Here is a 13,783-nt window from a genome sequence, read left to right on the forward strand (position 1 = left end):
GTTTAAATGGGAAAATAAAAATGGAAGAAGTTCTTCAAGCTCTAAACCAGCTCCCCTTTGGTAAGGCACCAGGGTCGGATGGCTTCCCTGCAGATTTCTATAAGAAATGCTGGCATATCCTAGGGCAGGAACTCTCAGAAGCCTTAGAGTGTTCAAGAAGATCAGGGAAAATACTCAAGGAGATAAACAATACTTTTATAGCACTCATCCCAAAGAAGAAGGCAGAAAACCTTGGAGAATACAGGCCTATTGCTCTATGCAACACAGTCTATAAAATTCTCTCAAAAATCATGACTAACAGATTGAAGCCTCTCATGAACAACATCATTTTAGAAGAACAGACAGGGTTTGTCCCGAGCCGATCAATTCTTGATGGAGTGATTGTAGCACAAGAAGCAATCCATACCCTTCAAAGCACAAATAGACCAGGTATGATAATAAAGCTAGACATCACAAAAGCTTATGATAGTGTAGATTGGCGTTTCCTATGTAAAATCTTGCAAGCCTTTGGCTTTGATAAGCAATGGATAAATTGGGTATTTGAGTGCATCTCAACGCCCAAGTTTTCAATACTGGTTAGCCAACGGGTTTCTTCTATTCCTCAAGGGGCATTAGACAAGGGGACCCCGCCTCTCCCTTCTTGTACATAATAATGGGGGAGGCTCTGGGAAGAGCCATAAAAGCTAGTCATGCTAATCAAAAGTTAGAGGGAGTCAAAATAACTAAAGACTTTGTAACAACCCATCAATAGTTTGCAGATGATAATCTCATATTGGGGTCAACAAATGTTAAGGAGGCCAATCAACTAAATTAGATTTTAGAGATATATGGTAGGGCTTCAGGCCAATTAAGAAACAAGGACAAAACCAAAGTTTTCTTCTTCACAACATCAATTTCAGCAAAGAAGGAAACCTTCCATGCACTTATTTGGGCATCCCAATAGATAGAGGTTTGAGGAACTCCAAACTCTGGGATCCACTAAAAATCAAAGTTGAAAGAAGTGCAAATGCCTGGAAGGGCAAATGGTTGTCTTGGGCGGGTATATTAGTCATGATTCAAGCAGTGATCTCGGCTTTACCAACTTATCTTTTATCCATTTAATCCTTAACATCTAGTGCCAATACCTACATTATCAAGACGATGAGGGATTTCTTTTAGCAAAACACTGAAGAGAAGCATAAGATTGCGCTAATAGCTTGGGACAAAATTATTAAGCCCAAAGCAATGGGTGGCTTAGGCATCAAGGATTTTAGATTACAAAATATAGCCTTGGGGGCTAAACTAGTATGGAAATTCATCAAAAACCCAAATGCATCCTGGGTCAGAATGCTAGCAACAAAGTATCTCCCAGATCAGAATCATCTTAACATCCTCAGATCAAGGACATTTCCGAAAGGATCAAGAATATGGAATTTCATCATCTCTTGTAGAAACCTGATCTCAAACTCAGTCTCTTGGGATATTCATGATGGTTCAGCAAGCCTATTCTGGGAAGACTCTTGGGGCAGTTATTAACCCCTAGCAAATATAATTCATATCCCTGCAACAAAAAACTGGTTTAAACAGAATTGGGGAATCAGAGTTAGAGACTATCTGGAAATGGTAGATACACCAAACTCACAAAGCTGGAAGTGGAAATCAATGGAGGGCCTACCGATTCCAAGGGAGGACCTGGAAGAGCTTTTAGGCCACTTACAGGCGAGAAACATCAGCCCTAGAAGAGGGGAAGATTCTCTCATCTAGGAGCCTTCCAAAACAGGACAATATAACTCAAAGGATGGTTATAGAATATTGGTCAACCCAGTAGAGCACAACAACCACAATATCCCCCTCAAGATGTTTTGGAGCTCCAAAGTCATTCCGAAAGCGGACATCTTTGCATGGTTGGCAATCCAAAAAAAAATCCCAACTGCAGATAGGTTCACAAGAATGGGCTATGAAGGACCTTCTAGATGTATACTTTGCAAAGCCCAATCGGAGTCAGTGGATCACCTCCTCTTGAATTGCCCCTTTGCCTTCAAATGTTGGACATGGCTCTATACAAAATTGGAACTAATTTTAGTCTTGCCAAATGAAATCAAGCCTCTATTCCAGAGCTGGCCTCTGCATACAAAGGAGAGCTTGCTGAGCCAAATTATGGAAATTGCTCCATCATGCCTGATTTGGGAAATATGGAAAGAAAGGAACCGCAGGCTATTTGAAGGCAAAGCTAGAAATTAGGAATCAATTCTAAATTCAATAGAATCAGCAATAGTAGATTCAATCAATAGCTAAACAACCTTCGCTCTGAATCAATCTAAAGTTTTCTCTTCATGGGATAAGAAAATTAGTCAAAACTGGCAAGGTATCATTATCCCCTCACTTTCTTGCCATAATTCCAATAAAAGGAAAGATGCAATTTGGACTCCCCCGAAGCCAGACTAGGTGAAACTGAATTTTGATGGGGCTTCCAAAGGCAATCTAGGCCCTTCCGGAATAGGTTATGTTATCAGAGACCAAACAGGAGCAATCATTGGGAAGATGGTAAAACCAATCCCTCCAGACACTAATAACATAGCAGAGTTTACCACTCTACTATTAGGCTTGAAAGACTGCATCAACCATGGTATCAAAAATGTTTCAGTGGAAGGAGATTTGGAGATAGCAATTAATGCTATAAGGAAGCAGATTACCCCCAATTGGAGGCTTCAAGCCTTATTGGAAAGAATTCTAGAAATCCTGAACAGTTTTGAACACTTGCAAAACATATTTACAGAGAAGCAAATGTTGAGGCGGATGCATTATCAAAAGTTGCAGCTCAAGGCACCTTTGTTCACTTGTGGTCACAGGGATCCTAGACATCTGTTAATTTAGTTTGACCAAGATAACAAGACCGATCAAATAAGGTTCAAGATTCTGCTTGCTAATAGATTGGCGGACTGCAAAAATCAAATTCAAATACCTCTTACCCGCCCTCCTTCTGGCGGCCAACACCAATGGTCACTTTCCTTTTCAAACTAATCATTCAGCTAACCTTGGGACGCAAGGTGGGTCTGGTTAAGCTGAGTAGACAAACCGGCAACATTAATACGGGACCTACTAAGGTCCAGCTGGTGAGCGCCGCCATTTTGTCCTTTCATGAGCTGTCCACAGGCTAATGTCTCCCTCTGCACTTGAGTAGATTTGGCTTGATTTGGGTATTTAATCTTCGCCACCTTCGTGCAAGACTTTATTGTTCTCTTTTCCCCATTATTGCTCATTGAGTCGAGTGCCCGCCTTCCTACAGAAGAGTCTATTTCTCGCTTCCCTTATTTCTCTCGGCTCCTCTGGTTTCTTCTTTGGTTATCCTCTTGCATGCCCCTGCTCTCGGTCACCATGTCTTCAGAGCCCCCTTTCGGTTTCATTATGAGTGTGTATCCTAGGCCTATTTCCTGCTTCGGTGCAGACACCCCCATATCACTTGGTGCCTCTACTCGCCAGGTTTCCTTCAGGAAGATTTCGGATTTGAGACTCAAGCGTCTCCTCAACTACTTAGACCCTCCAGTTCTTCTAGCTATCAAATTGATTCTGGGGAGAGCTCATATGAGCAAAGATGAATACCCAAGGGACAACACCAGTATCTCGTCCAGATTCTTGGCGTCTTTGCTGGACTAGAAGCTATCCAAGCAATTGATCTGGAACCTTACCAGGGAACTCTTCCCAGTCGAAATTCTTCAAGATCTTCAAGAAGTTCTGAACAAGGTCCTCAATGACTTTGGTGCTCTGATCTAGTGACCGAATCCTCTTTAATGCTCACGAAGTACTCATCAACTATTATCCATTCCTACTGGACCTGAAGGATAAAGAACTGAATAGGCACATAAAGTTCGCTAGTGCAGGGCTGAGCTACCTCAAATGGCGTTTTTTAGGTGAAGACCCGGCGGTTGAAGGGAAAGAGGAGATTATGTTCCAATTAGCAAGGCTAAATGGATTCCTACCTATGATTGTTGCAGATACATAACCAAAACTAGAACAGAGTTGCAGAGGAGGCTCGAGCAGAGGTCGCGGAGGCAGGGGTCGTGGTTGGGGCTCTTCAGCAAGAAGAGTTCGAGGCCGTCCCAGGAACTAGCTTCAACAACTGGACATTTCCTCCTCAAGCTAGGCTTTCTATGGATACCTCCTTTAGATTACTGGATATGCAGTTATACATGTATATTTTTATTAGGTTTGAATTTTATGTTCAAAAACTCTGTATCTAGGATGCTCGAAATCAGACATTATCGTTAATAGTGTTTTTTGCCTTCCTAGACTATTAAACCTTAGATGGTTCATAAAAATGGTTAAACCTTAAGCCTAAAGGCTCTCTATTTTTGGAGGGACCTTTGTGCTCTCCATGGGCAGGTTTTTTTTTATTATCTTGGAATTCTGTGACAAATCTATGTATTTACACTAATTAATACAAACATGGCTCTAAAAATTACAAACAATCTCTATTTCAAGCTAAAGATTGCACTTGAGGCTCATAAAAGTAGATGTATTGAAAAAAGTAGAGGCAATATCATGTAAATGTTTTCCAGGTTTTTAAGAGCAAATGCTGGGAAACATAGCCCAAGGTGCTCTGAATATGACAATCAAGAGTTCCCTTTTAAACATTTTTATTAGAGAAGCTTATGTTAGGAATTGTACACAGAAATATCAATTATATGCAAATAAAGATTAAATAGAGAAATGAAAAACACAAAAATAATAACAATGAGGAGACAATTTTTAACGTTGGTCACCCAAACTCGGGCTACATCTACCAAACAGAGAATCCGATATTATTATCCAGCAAATCGAACTAATTACAACCAACAATCCCTTGCAACTCAATACTGCTGCAAAAATGCTACAAAATTATCTACGGAAAAAATCCCAACCCTTAGCCTTTTATCAAGACTTATGTCGGTTAGAAAATTAGGGTTACAACATGTCAGCCAATATAAAAATAATACCCAACGCCTTTATAAAATAATAAAACTCGTTTGGGGCCTACAGGGTGCTGCCCATCGAGCTTGCCCTATACCGTGACATGGAGTGCGCTAGGGGTGCTGCCCCTTGACCCTATCTTGGGGGTGTTGCTCCCAAACCCCTGTTAAATAATTTGGGGGGAAACCGTGTCAATAGAAGTGGCGAAATTTAACCTCCAAGTCTGATTAGGTCCCATATAACAACAGCTTGGTGTTTTAGCAAAATGACAATCAACAATTAGTTGCAACATATAAGACATCAAGAGATAGAACATACAAGCAACTTATAGTCAACTTTGAATGGCGTTGTTGTTTGCTCCCAACAGCTCTCCCGGTTAGCAAACTTTGAACGTCGCTACTGTCTTCCTCCCTGCGTTTTCTATGAGTGACACAACTGCCATCCCTATGCGCTCAGTGGCTACTACTGTTGGGTCACTTCCTTTGCAACCTATATTCGTTGTGCCTATTACTGCTTCTACTACCCTTGGCCCTAGTTCGTTTGGGGCTACAGGCCTACCCTCAACGGTTCCTAAGGCCGTGGGTGGGTCGGATGTTGTTGTGGATGGTGATAGGAATTCCTTTGGTGTTGGGCACAGAGGCTTCACTGGCTAGGCAATATTATATCACGTGCATTCATATTGGGGGGTTTAATATCCCCAAAATGAGGGTGCAATATATTGCCTATAGGTGAAAATAGGGGGGTTTTTAATTTCGACTATGAAAAAATACAATAGTTGGTGAAAATAGGGAGGCTTTTGATTCAGGCTATGTATTGGGAGGGGGTGACAAGAAAGGAGTTTAGGGCAATATTTTTTGAAAATGGGGGGATTCTTTAGTATGCCATGAATGCATGTGCTATAACCTAGGTTAACTAAGTGAAGCCCCTGTGGTGTTGGGGTCCCCCTTTCCGGACCTTTTTTATTGTTGGTGGACGAAGCTTTGCTCATGTGGCTAGATCTATTGCCGCTCATCCTCCCAAGGGGAAACCTCATCCCCTTTCTTGTGCCAAGACTTCCCCCATGGTGGTTTGTGGCCAAGATGTAGTAGAAAACATTGGTTTCTACCAACATTGTGGGTTGGTGTGCGAATTTGTTGGGTTATGGCCTTCTCTCCTTGACCTCTATCATTGGGTGAGTGGTTCTTGGAAGCCTTTGATTGTTGGTAGCATTGAGCTTTATCCTTGTGCTAAAGGCTTTTTCATTCCTTCTTTTGCTTCTCATGATGATCGTGACTTGGTGTTGGGTGAGTTGTGGGCTTGGGGAGTTAACTCTCTCTTGGTCAAGCCCTAGACACCTTCTTTTAACCCTCTTATTGGACCACTCAATGTGTGTCCGGTTTAGGTGCGTCTTCCAACCTTCCCCTTCATTTCTAGGAGCAATCTTGTTATGAGGCTATTGGTAACGCTATTGGCAAATTCTTGAAGGTTGATGATTCCACGTCCTCCATGTGTCATTATACCTTTGCCCACATTTTAATCAACATTGACATCTCTATGCCTCTCCATAGGGATGTGGTTCTCATGGTTGGGGATAGGCCATAGACTCAATCATTGGATTATGAGGGCTTTCCCTTTCATTGTCAGAGATGCTTCTCGTCGGGTCATTTAGCTTCAAATTGTTCTCTCTCGTCATAAAGGTGTTGCTACTTGGTGGAAAGATGTTACTGCTGATCATTTAACTATCATGGTTTCTGATTCTAATGATGATGTCTTCTCACATGAGGATGAGGACCCCTCTCGAGATGAGGTTGTGCCACTGATTGTTGATGTGGCCTCTGCTACACCCCTTGTTGCTTATGTTGTCGCCTTCTTTGGCCTTGAGGCTTCTTCTTCTGTTGCTCCTATTCTGTAGCAATGGTCTACTCCCGATGAGTCTAGTCTTGATGTTGTTATGCACCAACAGTTTGCTCCAGTTGTGGACAAAAACGTTGAGGGGATCTCCCAACTTGATCCTTCTTATGATGTTCCTAATAATTATTTATTTCTATAATATAATTTTAAAAAATAAATATTTTTTTATCTATTTTAAAATACGAACATAACAACTTTTAATACAAATAGCAAGTAAAAGCCTAAAAAGATAAATAAAAAATCCTTGCCACAAAACCACAAGAGACAATTAGGGGAGAGGACATAGTAGTTGCAAACCCTAACTTTTGCCTCTAAAAATCCTACATGGCAATTTTAAATCCCTCCCATTTTTTTAGAAGGGCTTACTTAGCAAGTTCCATGCTTATAACTAAGGGTTGAAGCTCACATAATCAAATTAATTCATATACATACATACATATACATATGCATGTATGTTTAAATTTTTATTATTTTATTAAATATAACTTTACTTTAAATCAATTTTATTAAGTTTTTATGAAGCGAAATCAATGGTATATTGGTATAATAACTTGTAAACTTGATAGTAAGTGTCGTAAATTATCATTGAGCTAATTTACACCTCATGTTTACGCTCCTAGTTTAGTGTGTCTCATCCTCATCTCCTATCCAGGTCCATTTAGTGCCTTAACTCCAATTTTGATGCCTCACACACCTACCAAATGATTCCCTGGAGGCGTGTTATCCTCCTTGGGCTCTAATTTTGGCCCTTGATTGAGGAGGACCAGGGCGGTGACACCTTGGTCCTGGATCAGTGTGCCCAGCGCCCCGGTCCACCTCAATGGGACCCATTTTCGAGGGAGGGATGTGACCTATCTCTCCGGCGGGAAATGAATTTGGTGACTCTATATGACCATTGAAGGTCGACCTAATCGGTAAATTGACATTGGATCTCATATATAGAGGAATTAATCAATTCATCTCAATCTAAGTCTTCACATCCAAGCAAACAAGCATTCAAGCATTGAAGTGTTAATCATCAAGCATTTTCCAGAGGTCTTCAAGGCTGCATATTATTCATTCAACCATTGTGGAGCAAAATTTGCATAATTCATATGCAAGCATGTGTGTGTGATTAGGGTTTTGTCATGTTCATGCCATTTCATACAACATATGTGATTACATTCAAGAAGCAAAACATCATTATTAGCCATTGGAAATGTGAGGTATATCTTTCCATTATTTATTTTAGTATTTGCAATATTTCATTCAAGATAAATTCCTAAACTGAGGTTTGACTTAGGCAAACCCCTATTTCCAAATTATTTCCCCTTCATACTGTGTGTAGGAAATAGGTACGGAGTGTGATCTTCAAAATCGACATTATTTACAGAGACGGAGAGATCCCCCATTGGAGTGTGAAAAGTGTGGAGGACCAGGACGATCACCATCTCGGTCCCAAAAAATCAGGAGCTCCTTCTGGGAACAAGTCCGAATACTATTATAATCCTCAGATCCAGGCTTGTGGCTCAACCCAATGACTGTAGCTCATTGTTTATGCATTTTTACCTTCATTCAACACATTTACCCTAATTTCAACAATTCAATTTAAAGAGATTTAATCAATTTCCATCTCCCAAAAGTAAATCCAATAAGAACTCTCAACCCTATCCTTGTTGATTTGTAGCTAGATCTATTGGGTTTATGCCTCTTTTAATGTAATGTGTCCAAGTGAAAAATAATGGTTTTCATACATCTTTCCCGTGGTGGAAACCCTAATTTTTCACCACACTACATTTTGGTGAACCCGACTTCTTACACCTTTAATTTTAATTTGTGTTCTCATATCTTAGTGTTTATGCAATTTAAAATTCAAATTTACATTTACAAGTTAAATTTTCAATTAAATTTTATAAATTTAGAGGTTACAATTCACAAAACCCTAATTTATAATTTTTAAAAATTGACCTTGTGAGTTGTCTAAATTTGATTAATTGTTTCAGATCTGACTTGTAAACATTCTAAAACTCATTTTTACATTCATAAATCTTATTTTAATCAAATTACATTAATTTAGAGGTTTATTTCACAAAAAACCTTAATTTATTTTTATTAATTTGGTTTGTGGGTTGCACATTTTTTCAAATCAATTTTTAGATCTGATTTTAAGATATTCATAATGGCACTTAATAGGTCTGATTTATTTGCTATTTCACATATGATTACTTTGCTTTTAACTTACACTTATCATAATCATGTGTTGGATAATGGCTTCTTTCATTTCACATTGCTTCTTTTCATTCATATCACTTTGGCATATTGCATCTGTAATAACCTAAAAATGGCCATCTAAACCATAGGCCCCCTAATCTCGATTTCATCACCAAGGTCCTAACCAAAGACAATTAAATTACTCTTGAGCACACACTAGCATGTTTAATTAAATAAATCAATTTTCCATTAAATCATCAAAAAAGAAATTAATTGTGTGCTCAAGATTAATTTAATTGCCTTTTGTTAGGACCTTGGTGATGAAATCGAGATTAGGGGGCCTATGGTTTAGATGACCATTTTTAGGGTATTACAACATCTTTAGACTTTCTAAATTGCTTCCTTTCAATCAATTATATCTCAAAGCTTTCATTTATAGTGCATGTTGTTTTATAGTTATATTTTTAGGAAAATGTATTTTATATGTAGATCACCTAAAATCTTTTGTAGATCCCAATCCTAGAGATGTTAAATGGAAAACCTAATACTTGTACCTCTCCTAGGGAATCTAATGTGAATGAAGAACAAGATAATACTCCTTTCAATGATCTCTCTAATGGATAGCAAGCATTGAAGAGCAACATGACACCATCTTCTTCTCATACAGATACCCTAGCGCAAGGGGGGCAAGATCAAAATGTTGGTGTTTCTATCTCTCTAGATCCTCCTTATTCTCCTAGAGCCTATCTTAGTCATCAAAGCATTTGTAGAGAGGATGGTCTTATGCATTTCATTCATGATTAATCTCTGAGCACATAACATTAAGTAAAGATGAGGCCTTAGAGGATAAGGATCTTCCTTCCCAACAAACCAAAGAGGATATGCATGATGATAGAAAGGAAAATCCTCCTCCACAAGATATTCCTTCTTCATCTACTTGTCCCTTTGTTCCCTCTAAAAACACTTAAACTACAAATTTCAAAGAAATGGATTATAATGTTCCTCCTCCTCAAATAAGAAATTCCTATAGGGGTGGCTATAACATAATATCAAAACAAGGTTTTAGAGGACAAGGACTTGGAAAATTCAAACAAGGAATTAGAGTCCCTATAAACCCTCTTACACGAATTAATATTGAAGGTTTAGGACATTATCATGATTCTCCTATGGATGAGCTCCTTAGGATTCAAGACTTTAAGGATCATCTTGCAAGACAAAAGACACATTGTTCTTCTAAAGGTGCTTTTTCTTCAAAAACTCCTTTTTGCTCATATCATCAATCTAATGATCATGATACCAATGATTGTCTTGATTTTTAAAATGGAATGCAAGGGCTCATTGATATAGGTATAGTTAAAGTCATTGATGATAAATCTTCTTCTTCTAACAATCCTTATCCTACATCACAAGAGACAACGCCTAATCCTATTGATGATCAAGAGAAATTACTCACTAGAATCTATTGGAAATTCATGTATGATAAGAATGTTTTTTTTCCTTTCATAAGTTTAGCAATAAGCATAAGGAAGGTATTAAGAATTGTCTTTTTCATCATGGTGGTTCTCATTCTCTTGGAAATTGTAAAGCATTTAAGGAATTTGTTCAAGAACAATTTGATAGGGCTCACATAGATCTTTCAACTGATCTTGCTCTCTTTCTTAGTGAGAAAGTAGTGTCTTAGCACTCTTTTCACCTTCATGTTGCTCCTCACCCTATGACACGAGTAGTTAATTTAATTGGGGGCTCTTTGTCATTAGTGGTGATGCTTTTTCAATATCAGACAATTTTGGGTAGTAACATCATTCATTCTTGCCTCCTTATTCCTTCTCTTTATCTAGGGCTTCACTATTCCCTTTAAGGGTTGCATTTTTCATGTTTTGATGTTCTTTCTTGAACGAAATGGTATGTCTCTTATGATTAATCTCTCCTTAGAGGAGTATGTGATCTCTCTCTCTCTCTCTCTCTCTCTCTGAAGATTACTGTTGTCACAAAAGTTTGCACCCTATGATGATTGGACTTGATCATCAACCTTGTGAAACATGGAAACAACCTCCCAAGTGTAGGACTTGTAGAAGTGAGGTTGTCTCTCAGGTCTTAGTGGCACAAGGAAATTTTACTTTTAAAAACCGACAGGAGGCAAATTTTTGTGGTGTTAGCCAATTAGACAACTCCCCCATGGCCAACAAAAAGGATGACAACAAAATGGAGGTTGTTTTCTCATATTGGGATGTGCTTAGAGTTGAACTGCAACATAAGACCAAACAAGGGGTGGAGGAGCATAAGGACAATTTTGTCCTTGATAAAGAATTTGATATGCATGTGATTTCTCCCCAACCCATGCACGACGCCATTAGGGAGCCTATCTTGCTTTCAAGAAATGAAGAGGAGCTGGAGGATGATTCTTTTTGGGATGACCTTGAGGGTTTTTGCTCAAGTTTTGACACCAAGCTGACATCTTCCAGTCAGCTGAATCAAGAGGAGCAAGAGGAAGGTCTCACATTGCCAGTAGAGGCAGTAAAGTTTGAAGAGCAGGGGCATATCTCAGAGGTGCCCGTTTTGTCACCAAATCAACAAAGCAAGAGAGAGTCCAACAGTGATGGCCTAAATCTCTTTCCTTTAATAGGATGCCCTATCAGACATCTGGCTCAAACCTGCAATTCACCCCTTGTCATGCCTATTTTTAGCATGAAGTTGAATATCATGAAGGAGAGAAAGTTTTTTTCACTCATCCGCTTCAGGAGGATAAAATTCAAGCATGGGTGAGTCTCTTTGCTCTCAGGTTTTGGGAGGCATTCCAATAGTCTGTCGGAGGCTTGTCATTCTTCTTTTTTTGGTTGGTTTTCAACAGGCATGAAGAACATCAGACGTTGGTCAGGAAAGGCAGCTATTTCGACAAGCCAATCAATGGCTTTGTTTAACCTTTCATCCAGAAGCAATGCATATAGTTAGTTTAGGTTCTTTTTCAGTTTTTTCTTGTTTTTCAAGAAGTGTGTGTGCACAAGTCATCTCTTTCAGAATGACCAAATTTTAATTTTTTGTAGGCCTTGACTCGTGCCCAATGGATATCTTTAAGACATCTAGTCTTGTCCTAAGCAGGCTTAGGACCCCCTCTGAGTTGCCAAAATGTTGACCCTTTTCTATCAACTTATCCTGAGGATAACTGATTTGAGAAATCAATAGTGTCTGCATAACCTTCGTGTTATGCGCTTTTGTTGGCATGATGGTTTCTGCATAACCTTTGTGTTATGCACATTTTTTGCAAAAGGGAACCTTTCTTACTCCAGGCTCCTTTGTTCTATTCTTGTGTTGACTGGGCTAGCTGGTCAACTCACTTAATGGCTACCAGCTGGAGGATCCCTTATCATCGACGGGCCGGTCTCTATGCTTGTTCCTATCGGTTGGCGGGTGGTGGCCGACGTGTCAACTACTCGGGACTCGGCGGGATGAGATTCCCTCTCCCACCGAGTGTTGAGATCCTTGTGTGTGTGCCCTGGTGGATGGGTTGACGCCAACGTGGTAGGTGCTCAGGACTCCGCGGGTTGAAGTTCTTGACTTGCCTGAGTGCTGGGCTCCTCAAGCTCTCTTTGTTTGATGTCGATGTGGATGCGATGGGGCTCGGGTGACATGGAGGTTTTCGACCTTCTACTCGGGCCTCAATGGAGTAACTTTTTGTGCCTAGGCAAGCGTTGAGCTCTTCTAGGTGGACATGCGGTCTGCCATGGCCCTTGTGGTGGGTCTACTTGGGGCTCGACCGAGTGTGTTTTTCTATCTGCTTGAGGGCCAAGTGACCATGACTTGGCCAACATGTCGGCATCCCTTTCATTGGTTGGTGGGTCTACGTGGTGGTTTCGTGGTAGGTGCTCAGGCCTTGGTGAGGGCCCTCTTCCCATCTAGTCGAGTGTTGTGTTCCCTATGTTGGTGCAATGACGACATTCAGATTTTCATCAAGCCCAATCCGACGATTGGAATATAATTTTCTTTTGGCCCCTTTTTTTGACCTTTTTGACACAATCACGCACGTCCATCTTCACGTGCTTGCAAATCAATGGTGGAGATTCAAACTACGATAGGCTGTTGAGTTTTAATTACAATTGGTCAGGTTTGGTGGTCAACACAATGGCTGAAGCAGTTTTTGGCTTATTCGACCCCTCTTTTCTGATTTGACTTCAATGCAGCCACTGAGAGTTTTGTAGTTATTCCTGACATGACCCATGTGGGCGGTTTTGGATGCCATCCTAGTGCATCCATACGCTAAGATCTTTTCTTCTACAGAAAATATTTTTTTTCTTCCCAAGGGTGGAGGCACTTTCTTTGGCTGTACTCACATGCCATCAGATTTTTCTCTAATCTGATCTCCCTCTAAGATATTTTTGTAACCTAACCCTGGGTGCACTAGGGCTTCCAGTTGTGGTTTCATTTTGAGTTATGCCTCAGCTATAAAGGCAAATTTGGCAATTTTTCTCAAGCATCTTCTATTTTTCTCCTGCAAAAATATATTCTTCTGCACTTGTAAATGTTGCCCTTCCTTCATATGAAAAAAAATTGCCTGTTTTGCCTTCATTTAGTTCTCATAATTTGTGTAATGCTTTTACCTTGTTATCTGAATGCATTTTCAATTGTTCTCCTTAGCATGGTTGTGTGTGTTGATCCTTTTGTGGATGAAATTTGTGAACTGAATCAATTCCTCTTGCCCTCCTACAGATTTCCAACCTCCACTCTTTCCTTAGGAAGATGATTGGGATAGAATATTGTGCATACTTTGGGTGGTTTTACTTGT

This window comes from Cryptomeria japonica, chromosome 5, assembly GCF_030272615.1.
Source record: "Cryptomeria japonica chromosome 5, Sugi_1.0, whole genome shotgun sequence".
NCBI lineage: Eukaryota > Viridiplantae > Streptophyta > Pinopsida > Cupressales > Cupressaceae > Cryptomeria > Cryptomeria japonica.